This window comes from Cannabis sativa, chromosome 4, assembly GCF_029168945.1.
Source record: "Cannabis sativa cultivar Pink pepper isolate KNU-18-1 chromosome 4, ASM2916894v1, whole genome shotgun sequence".
Taxonomy (NCBI): Eukaryota; Viridiplantae; Streptophyta; class Magnoliopsida; order Rosales; family Cannabaceae; genus Cannabis; species Cannabis sativa.
The window spans coordinates 63,237,945-63,252,011 of NC_083604.1; positions in this window are offsets into that span (position 1 = coordinate 63,237,945).

A 14,067-nucleotide genomic window follows, 5' to 3' on the forward strand; every position below is an offset into this window, starting at 1 on the left:
AAGATGAATTGGATAGTTGGATGTAGAAATTATTTAATTTTAAATAATAATTTTCGAAAATAATTAAATAATAAAAAAAAAATCGGTTTTATAAAATAATATAATAAAAAAAAATAAAATTAAACCTACAATTTTTGAAAAAAATAGGTTTCAACTAACCTAAATATCATTTCAAAAATAATTGCTAACAACCTTTTAAATTTTTAAAGTTATTTTATAAATTAAATATAAAATAAAAAATAAATATTTTTCAGATTTTATAATTTAATTTAAATAAAAAATAACAAAATTTAAAAGTTAGCAAAATATTTTACTTCTATTTAAAATTACATGATTATAGTAATCTAATTTTAAATTTAAATAAGGTCAAATATTTAAAAAAAAAAGTAATTTAAAAAAAAAATATTTAATATCTGACCTTTAAATTTTAAAAATAAGATAAAATAATCAAATTTAAAAATAAGATATAAAATCAAGCAAAAAGATAGATTTTTACTTGTTTTCAAATTCAAATTACACTAATATCTAAGATTAATTTTTAAAAAAAAAATCAAATTAATTTATTTCTGATATTAGATTTGAAAATTGAAAAGTAAAAATCAAAATACAAAACTACACAAAAAATCGAAAGTTAATTCCATGAAATAGCATGAAAAAATGAAGAAAAACGAAAAAAAAAAAATTACATGCAGTACGGACAGTATGCATTGCATACTGTCCATGGGCGTGCATTAGGGGACCTGACAGAGAAACGCCGGCGCAGGAGGCTGCATGCAGCCTATTCCGCGCGCGTAGGGACATTTCTCAGACAAAAATTGTTGTCCGCACGCGTGTTGTCTGAGGGAAACCCCTCATGCACGCGCGTGGGTAGATGCACCACCCTGATATTTTTCCGAAACTTCAAAAAATCATAACTAATTCAAATTAAATCGAAATTGAGTTCTGTAAAAAAGTAAATTGCTTAATTTTTTCCATACTATCCAATAAAAATAATTCCAAAAACAGAATTTCAATTATTTTTCACGAAAATTTACAAACATCAATCAATCATCATACAACACACAAAACAACATGATATCATCCAAAACACAAACAAATCGTTTTAAGTCCAAATTTCTTGCAAGAAAATCAATTACCATGGCTCTGAGGCCAGTTGTTGGATATTATTTTACCAGGATCTTAGATCTAATCACAAGTATGTTGATTAACACCCTAAATATGAACTTCTAAAACGATTATAAATTAAACACATATAAAGTATGAGAAACCTTACATTGAGTGCAGCGAAATAAAATATCTCCTTCCGTTAAGATCTCTAACCCTTGTATCATTTCTGTCGCAGAGTATTATCAAGATCTGAACCTAGATCTCTTTCTCTCCTTTCTTTAGTGTTGAATCTCCTTCTTATTGAATGTCTTTCTTCACGATCTTCCTCAATATGAATGAGGTATCACTTGGTGTGTGTGGGCACTACTCTATCACTAAGAGGTTCGAAATTATTCAAGGTAGAAGAAGAGAGTGAAGGTGGCGGCTAGGTTTAGAGAGAGAAGGCTCAGGTTTTTCTCTGAAGGAAACAAGATGTGAAAGTGTTATTCTTCTTGAAGCCTTCACTATCTATTTATAGCATACCACATAGGGTTAGGTTTGAATTATTTGGCATTAAAATAATGAAAATATCAGATGATAAACCCTATTAAAGTGGCCGGCCATGGCCTATTGGATTTGGGCCTCACTTTTTGCAATTTTGCTGTTTTATCATTTCTGCATCTCATTTTCTCAAAAACGCCAATTTTCAAATTCAACCTTTTAAATGCCAATTCTAACTATTTAATAACTATAAATAATTATTAAATAATATTGTCATTTATCATATTTATTAATTGAACCATACAAAGTATCTTAATTAACAAATATGCCCTAAAAACTCCTTCTTTACAATTTCGCCCTTACTTAGTGAAAAATTCACAAATAGACATAGTCTAATTTGAGAATTATAATTGATTAATCAAAACCAATTAAATGAGTCTTACAAGTAATATTGTCTCAACTAGTGGGGGGACCATGGGTCTATATAACCGAGCTTCCAATAAGCAAATCAAGAATTTATAACCTAAATTCACTGACTTATTAATTCTTCGTTTAATCCACGCATAGAACTTAGAATTGCACTCTCAGTATATAGAACGCTCTATATGTTCCACCATATAGACACGTCATTAGTTATTCATTGTTATAACCCTAATCTGATCAATGATCCTCTATATGAATGATCTACACTGTAAAGGGATTAAATTACTGTAACACCCTACAATGTATTTTATCCTTAAAACACTTAACCCCGTATAAATGATATTTCAGCTATGTGAAATGAGTACTCCACCATTTATTTTTGTTTGGTCAAGCTCGAAGGAAATCATCCTTTACTTTCTATTCGCCAGATAGAAGCTATAGATTCCATATTTATGTTAGCGCTCCCACTCAATTGCACAACCGTGTTCCCAAAATGTACGTATCACCCTGACCCAAAAGTAGGCTTAACTAACAAATCAAAGAACACGAATAACACTCTTGAGATTGAGCCTAATCATATTAGGATTTAGATCATTTGATCTAGGATCAACTAGGCGATATTGACTTGAATAGATATTACGGTAAGTTTAATAAATCTAAGTCAAAGTTCAATATCGGTCCCTTCCGATGCATACTCCATGCACCCAACCTGAGCTTTACTTTAACCAATGCTCTAGAAAGAACATAGCACTTCTCCAAATGCAAGTAAACTCTGTTGTAGATTATCATATCAGTAAAACCCTGTGTCTGATAAATCTAGGAATCTTTATTCACATAGTCATGTTTACTTTCCAATGTGTTGACAACACAATAAACAGGATCAAGTATGTGAAAAGGGTTTTAGATGAATTTATAAATCAAATAGACAAGCAATTGATAAGATGAACCAAAACATACACAAATGAATGAAAAATACTTCTGTTTCCTTATTGATGTTGAATAAAATGGATTACATTGAATTGGAGTTTTATTTAGGGCATAAAATCCAACAACGCATCTCATCGTAGGATTAATAGTATTAAAATTGTAAATTTTATAAGGTATGTACGAGTTGAGTAGCTTCCACTTTTAATTTATTAAAATACATGAAATTTGGAGAGCACGAACGAATCAGGGCATTTAATTCCAAAACTATAGAGGTCTGTGCCAACCCTCTATAGTTTCAAGCTACACCTCTCATGGCTCATGTGGAAGAGATACAACATACTCCTCCACAGGGGTAACAACACTAGCTGGTTTTCCAACAAAGTAACCTTGATCCTTGATAAATATTTCCTCTCTTCTAGGGATGATAACGTCACTTAATAGAGCCTTGGTCTTCCAATCCATGAGTCTAGGTGACTTCCCCAAGGATATTAGCTTGTCAACTTGTTGGGATCCTCCCCCCAAATGCTCAGAATGATAATCATCGTTCACTTTGGCACTTTCAAACAGTTCTTCAGAAGAGGTTTGATGCGTGTCGTAAGCCACAACAAATTTACTATTTTTTTAATTCCAATACTTCCAATTATTTTAGTATAATCGTAAGTAAGGGCTGATCCCACAAGGACTATGTTTATTCAATTATTCACAAATTAGTAAGAATTAGGAAAAATAGGAGTTTTGAAGATTAGAATAAAAATAAAAATTAAAGAAAAGAACAAATTTAAAGTAAAGAATACGATATGAGAAACTAGTTAAAGGTTATTCGCCACCCTCAACAATCATTCCTAATTCCTATTAAAGAATGTAATTTTCAGTTTCCAATCAAACTATTAATCCCGCAGATAACGCTGAAGCAGTCAATTATCCCAATCTCCCTATTGTATGTAATCAAGGCGAAGCGCTCAATAATTAACTCTTTTACCTAAAGCAGTAAATCCATGAAGCATGCAATTTATTTAACTTAGATAAAGCATTGAGATTTATGGAGATAGACTAATCTAGGCAACAAATCAATGAAGCATATAATTCATTTAACCTAGGTTCTATTCTTCATCACAAATTGTAATTTGTCACAAACACTTAGAATCTTAGACTATTAGGTGAATAGTAATTCTAAGTGTTGGAATTTATTTTACCAGGATCTTAGATCTACTCACAAGTATGTTTATTAACATCCTAAATAAGAACTTTCTAAAACGATAAATTAAACACATATAAAGTTTAAGAAACCTTACATTGGGTGCAGCGGAATAATATGACTCCTTCCGTTCAGATATCTAGCCCTTGATTCCTTTACGCGAGCATTATCAATATACGAACCTGGATCTCTTTCTCTGAATCTTTTATGCTGAAACTCCTTTGCTGATGATCTTTCTTCACGATCTTCCTCACTATGATTGAGGTATCACTTGATGTGTGTGGGCACTACTGTAATCACTAAGGATTTCGAAATTCTCAAGAGGGAAGAGAAGAAGTGACAGCTAAAGATAGGGAGAGAGAAGGCTCAGGTTTTTCTCTGAAGGAAAAATAGAAAATTTAAGTGTAAATTTCCTGAAGCCTTCACTATCTATTTATAGCATTCCACTAGGGTTAGGTTTGAATTATTTGGCATTAAAATAATGAAAAAAATCAGGTTTAAATTTCCTATTAAAAGTGGCTGGCCCTACACTTAGTGGATTGGGCCTTGCTTTTTGCAATTTTGCAATTTTAACACCTTTTGTATCTGATTTTCTCAAAAATACCAATTTCCTAATTCAACCATTTAAATGCCAATTCTAACTATTTAATAACTATAAATAATTATTAAATAATATTGTCATTTATCATATTTATTAATTGAACCATAGAAAGTATCATAATTAACAAATATGCCCCTATAAACTCTTTCTTTACAATTTCGCCCTTACTTAGTGAAAAATTCACAAATAGACATAGTCTAATTTGAGAATTATAATTGATTAATCAAAACCAATTACATGAGTCTTACAAGCAATATTATCTCAACTAGTGGGGGGACCATGGGTCTATATAACCGAGCTTCCAATAAGTAGATCAAGAATTTAGCACTAAAATTCACTAACTTATTAATTCTTCGTTGAATCCACGCATAGAACTCAGAATTGCACTCTCAGTATATAGAATGCTCTATATGTTCCACCATATAGACACATCATTAGTTATCCATTGTTATAATCCTAATGTGATCAATGATCCTCTATATGAATGATCTACACTGTAAAGGGATTAAATTACCGTTACACCCTACAATGTATTTATTCCTTAAAACACTTGACCCCGTATAAATGATATTTCAGCTAATGTGAAATGAGTACTCCACCATTTATGTTCGTTTGGTCAAGCTCGAAGGAGATCATCCTTTGCTTACTATTCGCCAGATAGAAGCTATAGATTCCATGTTTATGCTAGCGCTCCCACTCAATTGCACTACCGTGTTCCCAAAATGTACGTATCACCCTGACCTAAAAGTAGGCTTAACTAACAAATCAAAGAACACGAATAGCCTCTCGAGATTGAGCCTAAACATATCAGGATTAAGATCATTTGATCTAGGATCAACTTGGCGATATTGACTTGAATAGATATTACGGTAAGTTTAATAAATCTAAGTCAAAGTTCAATATCGGTCCCTTCCGATGCATACTCCATGCATCCAACCTGAGCTTTACTTTAACCAATGTTGGAAAGAACATAGTATTTCTCCAAATACAAGTAAACTCTTGTTGTAGATTATCATATCGGTAAAACTCGTGTGTCTGATAAATCTAGGAAACTTTATTCACATAGTCATGTTTACTTTCCAATGTGTTGACGACACAATAAACAGGATCAAGTATGTGAAAAGGGTTTCAGATGAATTTATACATTATGTACATATAATCATGAAATAAATCATGTGAACCATGCAACATTAAATGTTATTTCTGATCTATATTAATAAGTAAATCTGATTATATTGAAATGAGTTTTATTTAGGGCATAAAACCCAACAAACTCCCACTTGCACTAATATAAAACAAAAAGTGCGTTTCAAATAATCTCAACACCTTGATATACAAATCAAGTGTAGTAGTAGTAAACTCCTCGTAATAGGATCTGAAAGGTTGAATTAAACACAACCTTTTCTCCACCATTACTCTTCCTTAATCACAAAACCATTGATAATGTGAAATTCCTCTCTATATGTCTACTCTCTTGGGATACTGGATTCTATACCTTTGGCAACTACTTTTGGTTAATCAAGAAATTAACACTAGTAGTTTAAGGCAATTTGGAATGGTGCCAAAGATGTATAGAACTTTCCTTAGACTCGAATAAGTACCTTTCCGCAAGCAGCTTTAACATTCGGTCTCTCTCGGTAGACCTAGAGACTTCGAGATAGGTTTTTACACTTCTCCGAAATCACTATTCCACCCCGCAGTAATCACCATCTTATCGTAAAGATTTACTAGCACATAGGCAAATTTCGAAATCGATATGGTGTAGTCTAAGAGTTTTAAACACACCCTTATTGAGTAACATATAGTTCCTCTTCTTTATCTTAGGATTTACTTGATTGTCTTCCAATGTTCTTCTCCCCGGATTAATTCGATACCTACTCATTACTCCCACTCAACAAGCGAGGTGTCCGGTCTAAGGCATACAAAAGCATATCTAAGACCTCTCACGTTGATGTAAGAAATTCTTTCATGGTTTTATCTTTTCTGGAATAGTTAAGACTTTTCCTTAGATAAATAAAATCTATACCTAAGAAGTTGTGAAGCTTCATAGATTGCCATTAGAAAGAAAATGCTTCAAAGATCTTACTAAAGTAAGTTGCTTGCATTAGAGTAAGTAATTACCAGGTATACCACAAGCCATAGGTTTAGATAAACTCAAACCTATAATACTAGAACGGAAGTTTTGTTAAGTCCATAGAATAGACTTATTAACGAAAATTTCCTTTTATGTCCTTGTAATAGAAAACTTTAGGTCATTCCATGTGAATGGATTAAACCATAGTTCTATTGGCTTTCTTCTTAGTTTCTTATCTTGACAATCCATTACTTGTTTAAACTCACAATGGATTTTTATCACTTGTGTCTCCAAAGTCATAAGAAGGTGAGTTCCTAGAAACTCTCCCACTACGACAAGGTACCGTGAATTATGTCGAAGAAAACTAAATGGTATTGATCTCTTCGGTTGTGACAAGACAACGGTAGGCGGTGGGATCATCATATGTTATAAGATGATAGAACACTTTTGGAATCAAGAATAAATATCTCCTTTATTTGCTACTTGTTTTTCGAGACTTAGTCATTTTCTTAGAAAAGTAGTATTTGTTTGAACAAACACTTTCTTATCTATTGACAATGGGATGGTCCACCCCTAATCACTTAGAAAAGCTAACAAACCATGGTTAACGGTTCTAGCCTTTCTTAAGATTTTGATTAGGTCATCCATGAATCTAGTAATGATTTACATTAAGTATACAACCATTACATCATTCGAAATTGTATTACCATAGAAGGATTTAGGCAACGACTAGTAACTAATCATCAACATGCAACTCGAAATTTACGGGAGGTAAGTTTGGATATAATTCAAAAATCAATTTAATGATCTTTGAACCGCATATCTACTAACTATTTCTCCACCCCTTTATCGGTTCGCAAGATCTTTAACCACTTACCTTAATGGTTTTAACCATTGCTAGAAATTTATGAAATTTTTCAAACATTTCAAATTTCTTTGCATAAGGTATAATCTAGAGTTATCGTTTTAAGAATACAACGAAAAACTCATATCCACCTTTGAATGTACATTCATCTCGCGAATGAGATGAACTACTTTCGGTGGATACGAGCATATTAACTCTTTGCGAGATTGATCTTGTCAAATCCACTATGAACAAGATACAAATGCCATAGATTAAGAAATGTGGTAGTGTCTATGATGACATAGGTATAGTTACATCAAAGAGTTCTTAGAATACTTCAAGTGGATCCACAGTCACGAATACCTAACTCATATTCCATACAGTTCTTTAATCCATTAATAGAAGATGGATATTAAACACTTGAAAAAGTGTAACCTGTATTGTATTCGGAATTAGAAATATAAGAAAATTTCTATTTGGAATCTAAAATTAAAGTCAAAGACTTAAATTTATACCAAATATTATGAGTAATTCTATCTTGGACCAGCACTACTAATACAAACTCTAAGTCAGATTTGCCCATACAAGTAGGAGATTTCTAAGATTGAGGATTTATATCAATTGGGAATAGAATTTCGGGATTATAATCATATGCGTCATATAAAATGACATGAAATGATTTATAGACCATTCATCCAATGATATGTTTTGAAAGCTAATTCGAAATGAATAAGCTAAGAGGAATTAGGATAATTTCGTTTAAAATAAGAATCCAACGATGCTTCGATTAGCGAAAGTCAAAGTAATCTTATTTATATAATCTTATTGTTTCATATCATAAAAATACTAGTCTAAGGTGTCATCAATGGATGAACAGCTAGATGTCGCATATACAATATTTATCTTTCGAGATCTAACACTATTATGTATGTCTAATGGTGAAAATCCACTAGGGATTTATCTCATTAGATAAACAAGCCAAGTTAGACCAACAATGAAGATTCGAAATTAAACTACAACTTAATAACGTAAAATAACATGGTTCAATATAAATTCATACACAATTCGAAATTATAAGCATATAGCAAGTAGGAATGACAAGTGAAAATACTAAAACTTACAATCCTAAATAATTTCCAAGGTTTTCAACAAGGCGATATCGTTGTCCCGTTTAGGCGAGAGTCAAAGCTACCATTCATTGAATAGAGTTGTCAGCTCGTCTAAAATGTTAAACATTCTAGCAACCTTTTATTCGATCAAGATTGGAATTCAGCGTTGTCCCGTTTAGGCGAGAGTCAAGGCAATTCTATCTTATGAGCTTCCACCATTGTTTCATAATTTGCAAGTCAAGTATGGTCGCCACCATTAGGGTGATCCATACCATACAAAACACTTACAAACTACTTATCATGCGAGGTTAAACGGTGCGAAATTGCTAATGAACGTTCCTCCATTAGGGAGGATTACTCACTAAAACAAACGCGGTGTAAAACCCACAATGGAGATCGAATGTCTCTTGATAATAAAGCTCATTATTTAAAAAGAGTTGTATTTTCTTTTATTCTCTTTATTTATTCTATTTATTTTAAATATATATTTATTTATTTAAAATTTCCAATTTAGAATGAAAAATTCTAAATATAAATTTTAATTTAATATTTATAAATTTTACTTAGATGGATATGAAAATAACATGAATTATTTCCATCTTAGTAATAATTTCCAATAAATATTTAGAAAAAAAATATTTAAGTTGTTACAAAATTAATTTAAATTAATTTACAACTCAAATTTAATTTTCCATAAATATATATTGCATTTCGAAAAATTAAAGTATATAAGAATACAATTTTCGAAAAATGCATATTAAAATAAAAATAAATCCCGGAAAAAATTATTCTAATTTAATGTTGGCCCAAAATTAATTAATAAAATTAATTTACAACAAAAAATATAATTTTCCTATTTAATTAAATATATAAGAAAAATTACAAATATTTAAGTATGATGATGAAAATCAACTTAAATATTAATTTTCTATTTAATTAAATACACTAGAAAAATACTTCAAGCAAAAATATCACCTATCTAGATTTTCCTTTGACTAATTAATTCTATTTCTAATAATATACTTTAATTCAATTTATTTTAAATTAATCAATAAATGAAAAAATCATTGATTTAAGTTGATCCAAGAATTAATTAAAATAATTAATTTACAACTTAATCTATTTTTCAAGATAAAATTCGAAATTCTAGCATTTAAGAAATGCAATTTCGAAAATTGATTAATAAAATAAAGAAAAAAATATATTTTGAAAATTATTTAAATTTAGTTGAAAAAATAAATTTCAACTAAAAATAATTTTCTATTTAATTAAATGTCATGAAAAAGAAATATTTAAGTATGATGATAAAAATCAACTTAGATATTTAATTTTCAAATTAATTAAATGTATTAAATTCAAGAAATAAATAATTAAGTGTAGAGAAGGCTTAATTATTAATCTCTAGTTTAATACTAGGAAAAAATATACTTAAAATAAATTGTACCAAAATTAATTATTTAAATAATTAATTTCACAATGTATAATATTTTCCTATTTAATATTAGAAATAATAAGTAGTCTAGAAATAACTATCTAGAAAATATCTTATTTGACTAAGTATCTTTTCCACAAAATTTGAAAAAATATCTAATTTAAGTTGTATTAGAAAAAAATCTAGAACTTAAATATTTTTCAAATTTAAATTTAATTAAATATCAAAAATTAAGTTGTAACCACTTAATTTGAAAATATTCCATTTTAAGTTAATATTCGAAAAAGATATTAACTTAAAAAATATCTAAAGAATCTTAATAACCAATGCCTAAAATTCCTCAACTTAATTTTGAAATTTTGAATTCAAAGATATTCGCATTTAAGTTGGTTAGTTGAAGATAACTAAATATCAACTTAAATAGGAATATTTAATGAAAAATTTAAATTAAGTTCCGTAAAGAATCTAGATGGTTATAATTCTATATTTAATTAAATACAAGAAAATACACACAAGCTTTAGCTTAGAATAAAAAAAATTCTTTAAACTATGTTTTTCTTAAATTAATTTCAAAATAAATGAAATTAATTATGTTGCTAATCAATTTTAATTAGGTTAAACTAGTGTAATTAACCTAGCATACTCATTCAAATCGTGCAAATGGGCCTTCACAATTGGGGTGGTTTGTGTGAGGGGTGTGGGTTCAAGTATGTCGTACCCACTTCTATGGCTCCCAACTCTCACACAAGGCCCAAAAGAGAGGAATTTAACCTTAATAAGAACAATTTGTTATTAATTGAATAAGCCTCAATAACTAAATGGGCCTAAATAAATTCTATCAAGAACTATGATAATTTATTTTAGCAACAACAACCTATATGTATCTATAATCAAATTAAACACATAGTGCTCACACGGGCACACTTTGGATGGGTCCTATCATGTTGCTAGGTCATACACGGATGAAAGAAGATTGTAAATATACACCGTTACAAATTATTATCTTGACCAAGGGAGCCATCGGATCATTAGATACGGCAAAAATAGCTATGGCTATTTGCAATCAAGTAATAATAGGTTTTGAAAACTTACAAACAAGCTAAAACACATACTCTGACGGGGTTAGGTTTGGATAGTTGGAAGTAGGATTTATTTAATTTTAAATAAATAATTTCGAATAAATAAATAATTAAATTAAAAAAAAATTTAATATTCGAAAAATAATTTAAAAAAAATTAATTTCGGAATTTAAAATTAAATTTCGAAAATAAAAAAAAATTTAAAATTAAACCTACTTTTTATCTTATATCTATTTAAAATTACATGATTATAAATGTCTATTTTAAATTTAAATAAGGTCAAAATATCTTAAAAAGATTTAAAAAAAATCTTAAAAGATAAAGATATTTTTAAATATCTTAAAAGATAAGATATTTTAAAATATCTTAAAAGATTTTATAAATATCTTAAAAGATATTTTTAAAATATCTTAAATATCTTAAAAGATATTATAAATATCTAAAAATCGACCTTAAATTTAAAAAATATAATCAAATTTAAAAATAAGATAGATTTTTAAGCAAAAAGACAAATACTAATTCTATTCGAATTCAAATTACACTAATATCTTGAATTAATTTAAAAAAAATTAAATTAATTCAAAATGATAATTAGAATTGAATTAGGAATAGTAATAGTATATATACAAAACCATACAAAAAATTGGAAGTTAATTCCATGAAAAAGTATGAAAAATTGAAGAAAAAGGAAAAAATCCGAAACTGTACGGACAGTTCTGCGATCGTGCGAAACTATCAAGACAAAATTTCCCGATTTTGTCAAATCTTTCAAAAAATCATAACTAATTCAAATAAAATCCAAATTGAGTTCTGTAAAAGGCTAACTTGCTTAATTTTTTCCATACTATCCAATAAAAATAATTCCAGAAACGAAATAACAATTATTTTTCACGAAAATTTCACAATCATCAATCAATCATCAAATAACACTCAATACAACATGATACCATCCAAAGAACATACAAACAATCGTTTTAAAGTCCAAATTTCTTGCAAGTAAATCAATTACCATGGCTCTGATACCAGTTGTTGGAATTTATTTTACCAGGATCTTAGATCTACTCACAAGTATGTTTATTAACATCCTAAATAAGAACTTTCTAAAACGATAAATTAAACACATATAAAGTTTAAGAAACCTTACATTGGGTGCGGCGGAATAATATGACTCCTTCCGTTCGGATATCTAGCCCTTGATTCCTTTCTACGTAGCGAGCATTATCAATATACGAACTCCGGATCTCTTTCTTACGAATCTTTTATGCCGAAACTCCTTTCTGATGATCTTTCTTCACGATCTTCCTCACTTATGATTGAGGTATCACTTGATGTGTGTGGGCACTACCGTAATCACTAAGGATTTCGAAATTCTCAAGAGGGAAGAGAAGAAGTGACGGCTAAAGATAGGGAGAGAGAAGGCTCGGGTTTTCTACGAAGGAAAAATAGAAAATTTAAGTGTAAATTTCACCGAAGCCTTCACTATCTATTTATAGCATTCCACTAGGGTTAGGTTTGAATTATTTGGCATTAAAATAATGAAAAAATCAGTTTAAATTTCCTACAAAAGTGGCTGGCCCTACACTTAGTGGATTGGGCCTTGCTTTTTGCAATTTTGCAATTTTAACACCTTTTGTATCTGATTTTCTCAAAAATACCAATTTCCTAATTCAACCATTTAAATGCCAATTCTAACTATTTAATAACTATAAATAATTATTAAATAATATTGTCATTTATCATATTTATTAATTGAACCATACAAAGTATCATAATTAACAAATATGCCCCTATAAACTCTTCTTTACAATTTCGCCCTTACTTAGTGAAAAATTCACAAATAGACATAGTCTAATTTGAGAATTATAATTGATTAATCAAAACCAATTATATGAGTCTTACAAGCAATATTATCTCAAGTAGTGGGGGATAGCCATGGGTCTATATAACCGAGCTTCCAATAAGTAGATCAAGAATTTAGCACTAAAATTCACTAACTTATTAATTCTTCGTTGAATCCACGCATAGAACTCAGAATTGCACTCTCAGTATATAGAATGCTCTATATGTTCCACCATATAGACACATCATTAGTTATCCATTGTTATAATCCTAATGTGATCAATGATCCTCTATATGAATGATCTACCTTTGTAAAGGGATTAAATTACCGTTACACCCTACAATGTATTTATTCCTTAAAACACTTGACCCCGTATAAATGATATTTCAGCTAATGTGAAATGAGTACTCCACCATTTATGTTCGTTTGGTCAAGCTCGAAGGAGATCATCCTTTGCTTACTATTCGCCAGATAGAAGCTATAGATTCCATGTTTATGCTAGCGCTCCCACTCGGTGCACTACCGTGTTCCCAAAATGTACGTATCACCCTGACCTAAAAGTAGGCTTAACTAACAAATCAAAGAACACGAATAGCCTCTCGAGATTGAGCCTAAACATATCAGGATTAAGATCATTTGATCTAGGATCAACTTGGCGATATTGACTTGAATAGATATTACGGTAAGTTTAATAAATCTAAGTCAAAGTTCAATATCGGTCCCTTCCGATGCATACTCCATGCATCCAACCTGAGCTTTACTTTAACCAATGTTCTGGAAAGAACATAGTATTTCTCCAAATACAAGTAAACTCTTGTTGTAGATTATCATATCAGTAAAACCCTGTGTCTGATAAATCTAGGAAACTTTATTCACATAGTCATGTTTACTTTCCAATGTGTTGACGACACAATAAACAGGATCAAGTATGTGAAAAGTGGTTTACGGATGAATTT